At 44.1% G+C, this 6,378-nt stretch overlaps 1 non-coding gene across 1 annotated transcript; it reads left to right on the forward strand.

Moving 5' to 3' along the window:
* Positions 1-2,555: 2,555 nt before the first annotated feature.
* On the forward strand, positions 2,556-2,627 carry trnav-uac (transfer RNA valine (anticodon UAC)). Its single transcript has one exon. It is a non-coding gene; the product is annotated as a tRNA-Val (tRNA).
* The last annotated feature ends 3,751 nt before the right edge of the window (positions 2,628-6,378 follow it).

The raw sequence follows: 6,378 nt of genomic DNA on the forward strand, positions 1-6,378 counted from the left end.
CGAGCGATAACAACACGAGGCCACCCTCTCACCTAATTCAGCTGTTGTAGGACTCGAACTCATAACCTCGGCATAGCCCGCTGGCTGCATAAGTACCACGCGCTAACCGATTGCACCACTGGAGCACTGTGTTGGAATGATTTTTGTCAAAGCTCGGCACAACATCGTGGGCCGAAGGGCTTGTTCTGTGCTGTACTGTTCTATGTTCTATTATTAAAGACTTCGACAGCGTCACCTCCGTTAACAACAGTCATTGGAGGCAACATAGACGGGGAACAAACGCATCAATGATTCTCTCTTCCCCGATTCCACAGTAAGTGAGACAGGGACAAACAGCAGCATTTTACCCCGCATTCTCCAATCATCCATCCGCTGCCAGCAGAAAAGCGGCGACTGCCGCTTCAGTTGGTGGGTTACCGCCCAGCCGTGGGACACAAGATTCAACCCCATTCAAACCTCACAATACACCGAACACAAGCTCAGCAAAACGTTTATGGATTATTTCCCGCGCACTGAACCTTCGAGTATAATTTAAACAGTATCTGAGTGAGTCACAAACAATATTCAAACCAATTTTCCAAAACGTTTCAGTAGTAAATTCCTCCATTTGATTGAAAAGCTGAGTGTTGTGAATCTGGAAATGAACACCATGGGGTTTATGTTACCCAGTGACTATTAGTCCGTCAGGTTTCCAATTCCATTTGAGTTGTATATTGAAGCGAATCTCATTTCAAAATGAGGAGAAAACAAGGAAAATATTAAATCTTGGAACAAATCCTGAGGGAAATGGGTCACAATATTTGGATGCAGGTGCAGCTGTAAATGGTGTTATTGATGATTGAGTGGAAACTATTGGACCCTTGGGCTTCTGGTGGTCAGTTCCCTTCCCTCCCGTTGAATTCCTCCCTGTGATAAGAGACATGGATTCATTTTACCTACACGTTCATAGGAAACAGAGAATAACCAACACACTACAGAAATGCTGCGGGATCAACATAACCAAAGATACTTGGATAGAATTCTAAACGGTGCGGTCATGCTGCAGTCCTGGAACAGGTTTTGCAGAAAGAGAATTGTGGTTATTGACACCCTAGCTTAGAATATCGTTTGCAGCTATTGTCTTAGTCTCTGTGGCGCAATCGGTCAGCGCGCTCGACTGTTCACCGCAAGGTTGGTGTTTCGAAACCACCCAGGGGCGGTGATTTTATTGTTTTCTCACCATCTGCATTCATAGGCAAACAGTTGTGTGTTGGCAATAGGTCCGTCGTCGTCAATGAAAAGTAGCTCTCAAGTGTTAACGGCTGTACTGTTATCTGTTGTCACCAACATTATTTAATGACTATTGACTTCAGACATATTACATATAATATGATATACATGCTTCCATTATACCATTTAGCTTAGCAATTAGAATGGAAACATTAATTTGTGGTTGAGCATCTGCTCCAATTCCATACCCCTGCTTCCATTCATTCCTGAATAGATCATAAATCTATCCAACCCGAGCTGAAATGTGTTCAATGATGGAGCATCTACAACCCTCTGGCACAGAGAATTCCCCAAATTCACTATCCTTTGAGTGAAGAACTGTCTGTTCATCGCAGTCCGAAATCATCCGCGCCTTATCCTGAGATTGTACCCCCGTGCTTTAGATTCCCGGACCAGGGAAAATAATGTCTCAGCATCCACCCTATCAAACTCATAGAATCATAGAATCCCTGCAGTTTTTCAATGTTATCTATTCTTTCTCGTTAAAGCTGTTGAGGTTTTCCAACTTTTTCTGTTCTTGATTCAGATTCCAGCATCTTCAGATTTTGCTTTTATTTTGTCTAAAATGGGGAGATGCAAACTGAACACACTGTTCCAAATGTGGTCTCAATAAAACCCTGAATAACTGTAGCAAGACTTCAAACACTTCAAATCTTAACTCCGTGCTCAAGACTGGAAGGAGAGCGTGACAGTCGATAATTGGCACTGTGTACGTTCCTGCAATCAGGAACTGGATCAGGAAGATGAGATATATGTGTCTCTTTATACTATTATCTCTAAACTCCATCTCCTCTCAATGCCGTGTGTCATACATTCGCTTTCCTTGCTTTCCAGGTAAAGATCGGGTTCACCAACTCTCTGTGTCTGTATCAAGCAGCTAACTGACCCTGGGAAATGGATAACCAGAGGGAGCTGGATGAGAAGCAGCGACAGAAACAGGAAGAGAAGCGACAGGATAATGTTTCATAAATGAGTTCTGCCAGTTGCTCTCCGTGGTGAATGTCTGCCGTGTGTTACCTTGCAAGTTTCACAGAAGCCACAGTGATGAGTTTGGTGGGTTTTGGAAATTGAAAGTGCCACATGACCAGCTGCGGGACTCTTTCACCTCACGGTCGATTTCATGTTGCAGCTAACAGGTTTCGCTGTTTTCATTAGCTGAACAGTCCCTTGGGTTTGATCTAAACATGACAATTTAAAGGAGAAACTTGTTTTTGGTGAATAAAGAGTCTGAAATAAAAATGAAAGGCTCATGGATAAATTAATCTTTTAAAGAGTTTGGGCCAGCTTCCCTGGTGGTCGAGTGGTTAGGATTCGGCGCTTACATCGCCGCGGCCCGGGTTCGATTCCCAGTCAGGGAAAGTAGATTTATTGCTGCGTAAAAATCCTGCGTTCCTTCCAGGTTTGTACCAGTTCTGTGGGAATCAGGAGCAGGGAGATTTCCTCTTTTGTGTCTGAATTGGAAATGTCACATGTCAAGAACAAAAAAAAGAGAGAAATAGGATACAAAGCGCTGACGATATAGATGGTGGTGCGGGCTAAAATCTGACTGTTGATGGAGTAGATTTTATTGTTTCCACTGACACAAATACCTCGCAGGTCTGGGTCCAAATCTCGGACTCAGTGACAAGACCTATAATTGTAACTCTCCGACCTCCAGTGAAGTGGAAGCAGTTTTCACTCAGAAAGCAGTAGCTGTGAGATTAACGGCGCGGGATGGAGAAAGACTCAGTTTGAGCGGTGACGCTGCGGGAGGAATGGAGAGCTGGAGTTCACCCAGAAAAGCAGCAAAGTTGCTTCTTCTGTACAAACCTCCTTCTGTACAAACCGTGGCCCCAACTTGGGGCTGGAACCCACCGTCCATTAACGCTGATAAGTTAATGTTGATCAGCAGAATTACCACAAAATGGTTTATCACAGGTTGGTACTAACACTGCAGTAAAATTCGATGCAGTAGAATCGTAGCACGGTCGCAGAGTGGTTAGCACTGCTGCTTCACAGCTCCAGGGACCTGCGTTCGATTCCCGGCTTGGGTCACTGTCTGTGTGGAGTTTGCACATTCTCCTCGTGTCTGCGTGGGTTTCCTCCGGGTGCTCTGGTTTCCTCCCACAGTCCAAAGATGTGCGGGTTAGGTTTATTGGCCGTGTTAAAATTGCCCCTTAGTGTCCTGAGATGTGTAGGTTAGAGGGATTAGTGGGTAAAATATGTAGAGGTAGGGCCTGGGTCGGATTGTGGTCGGTGCAGACGCGATGGGCCGAATGGCCTCTTTCTGTACTGTAGGGTGTCTATGATTCTATGAAAAGGACGGCAGGATGACACAGTGGTTAGCAATGATGCCTCACAGCGCCAGTGGCTCAGATTAAATTTCTCGGGTCACTCTGTGCGGAGTTTGCACGTTCTCCCCGTGTCAGCGTGGGATTGCTCCGGTTTCTTTTCCAAACATGTGTGATTTCGGTTGCTTGGCCATGCTAAATTGACCCGCCTGTCAGCGGGATTATCAGGGTAAATATGTGGGTTTCCAGGAATAGGGCATGGGTGGGATTGTTGTCGGTGCGGACTCGATGGGCCGAACGGCCTCGTTCTGTACTATAGGGATTCTACGAGAATATATCATCATTCATTTTGACTGGAGGAACCAAAAGAGGCAATGCAAATATAAATTCTTGTAATTGACGGGCTTGTGGAATGCGACAGATTTTTTCTCTGTGCTGTTGAAACTGGCACCAATATCAGTCCTGTTTTCCAGCAGGAAGTAATTCCAACTCCACTTAAATCATGTGCTGCGAGAAAACAATAAATCTTAATTTTCTGACCAGGAATCGAACCGCTGCAGTGAAAGCGCCAAATCCTAACCACGAGATCATCAAGGAAACTGCCTGCGAGTCTTCTAATCTAATCTTTCCATGCTAACTTGGCCTTTTTATTCCTATTCCAGCATTTTTTTGTACACCAGGGACAAGTCTGTCTGACAAGTGCCTCTTGAAAAAACACATTTACTGCGGATGCTGGAACCTAAAACAAGAACAGAAAATGCTGGAAAATCTCAACAGGTCTGAAAGCAACTGTGAAGGGAGAATAGAGCTAACGTTCAAAATCTGGATGGCCCATCGTCAGAGCTGAAGACAAAGAAATTTGGATGAGATTTATACTGTAATAGTGAGGGATATGGGTGTGGGGTGGGTGACAAAGGTGTTACATATAAATTAAGAAAAAGGGAATTTTAATGGTCGTGATCATGGCTGAGAAGGGTGCTGCTGGCTGCCCATTAAGAGATCAGAATATGTAAATGGCAGAACAAAGGAAATGTAAGAGACGGCCCGAGTGGGGTGGAGGGAGAGGGAGCAACAAAATGGAAAGTGAGATTTTAAATAAACAATGCAAAACATGGAAATTAAAAAATAAATATATATATAAAATAAGATATAAAATAATAAAATAAATAAGATAAAATGAAATAAAACAAAATATATGGAAATGGGGATGCTCTGAAGTTGTTGAACTCAGTGTTAAACGCAGTAAGTGCCGAATCGTGACATCGGGTGATGTTCATAGAAATGATAGAAACCCTACAGTGCAGAAGGAGGCCATTCGGCCCATCGAGTCTGCACCGACCACAATCCCACCCAGGCCCTACCCCCACATATTTTACCCGCTTAGCCCTCCAACCTACACATCCCAGGACTCGAAGGGGCAATTTTGTAACCTGGCCAATCAACCTAACCCGCACATCTTTGGACTGTGGGAGGAAACCGGAGCACCCGGAGGAAACCCACGCAGACAATGTGCAAACTCCACACAGACAGTGACCCGAGCCGGGAATCGAACTCACGTCCCTGGCGCTGTGAAGCAGCAGTGCTAACCACTGTGCTACCTTGTTCCTCCAGTTTGCATTGGAGTGCCTCCTGATACCATTGTTTATTGTCCCTTTCGTCACGTTACTGATGATCAAGAGTAGCCTGATGATAATTTGCGGCGTTGGACTTGACCTGATTTTTGTAAACCGGGCAATCTTGGGCAAATTGTAGCATTGGCGGTCACATGACAGTGTTGTAGCCGAGGAACAGCTTAGCTCGGATTGCGGCAAGTTCTGAATCTGAATTCTTCAGCACCATTGCCAAAATATATTTTTACGGCCATAGCATTTGCTGTTTTCAATGCCTTCAACTTTTTTAAAAATTGAAATCAAATGGAATTGCTAAGTGCATTTTTTTCGTTCAGTGTCTTCCTACTCTGTCTCTATCTTTCTCTTTGTAGATCTGCGTCGGGTTCTTCACTCGCTCAGTCTCTCTATCCAATTCCCTTCTTTTGTTCTTTTATATTCATCCTAAACTCTCCATGTCTGGGTGGAACCAAATTTCATTGAATTGATTCCTGAGATGAGGGGTTGTTGAGCTAGGCACACGTCTTGATTTTAAGTGACGGAGGAGACTCAATGGGACATGTGATCAAATCCCATCTATTGATTCTGTTGCCTGCCAATACCACCTCTGATCGCAATCACTTCTGATGGTATCATTGATGAGAATTCTAAGACACTAAATTGAGGATAACGATATTTGTGGAGAAGTGAGTTGAGATTCCTCCATCGTGAGATATTCACTTAATTTGCTTTAATCGTAATGAATAACTTTGGGCAAACATGTGATCACCAAAATGTTTCGCAGTGGAATGTATCATCATTCACCTTGATTAGGGGAGCTGGAAGAGGCAATGTAAAATGAGAAACTGACGGGATTGTGGAAGCAGTTTTGTTGCCTCTACAGTAAGCCAGATCTGCTTCAGCTACAGGAACTGCTGCGTTTCGGTAGTGTAGTGGTTATCACGCTCATCTCACACGTGAAACGTCTCTGGATCAAAAGCGCGTAGAAGCATTTCCAAATGCTTTTTCTTGCACATTGATTCATATTTCAGAATTATTCTCGTTTCTCACGAAACTTTAATTGGACTGTTGAGTTATTGCAGCATTTAAGTCGGGAATTGCTCTGAAATGAGAACAAAACGGAAGGTATGTGATAGAGAGCAAGAGAGGATGGATTAACTGACACAAGGAATGATGGACAAGGGCAACATTGAGCTGGTGATGGTGGAGTCCGGGTGATCTACTGGTGCCAA

This window comes from Mustelus asterias, chromosome 30 (assembly GCF_964213995.1).
Source record: "Mustelus asterias chromosome 30, sMusAst1.hap1.1, whole genome shotgun sequence".
Taxonomy (NCBI): Eukaryota; Metazoa; Chordata; class Chondrichthyes; order Carcharhiniformes; family Triakidae; genus Mustelus; species Mustelus asterias.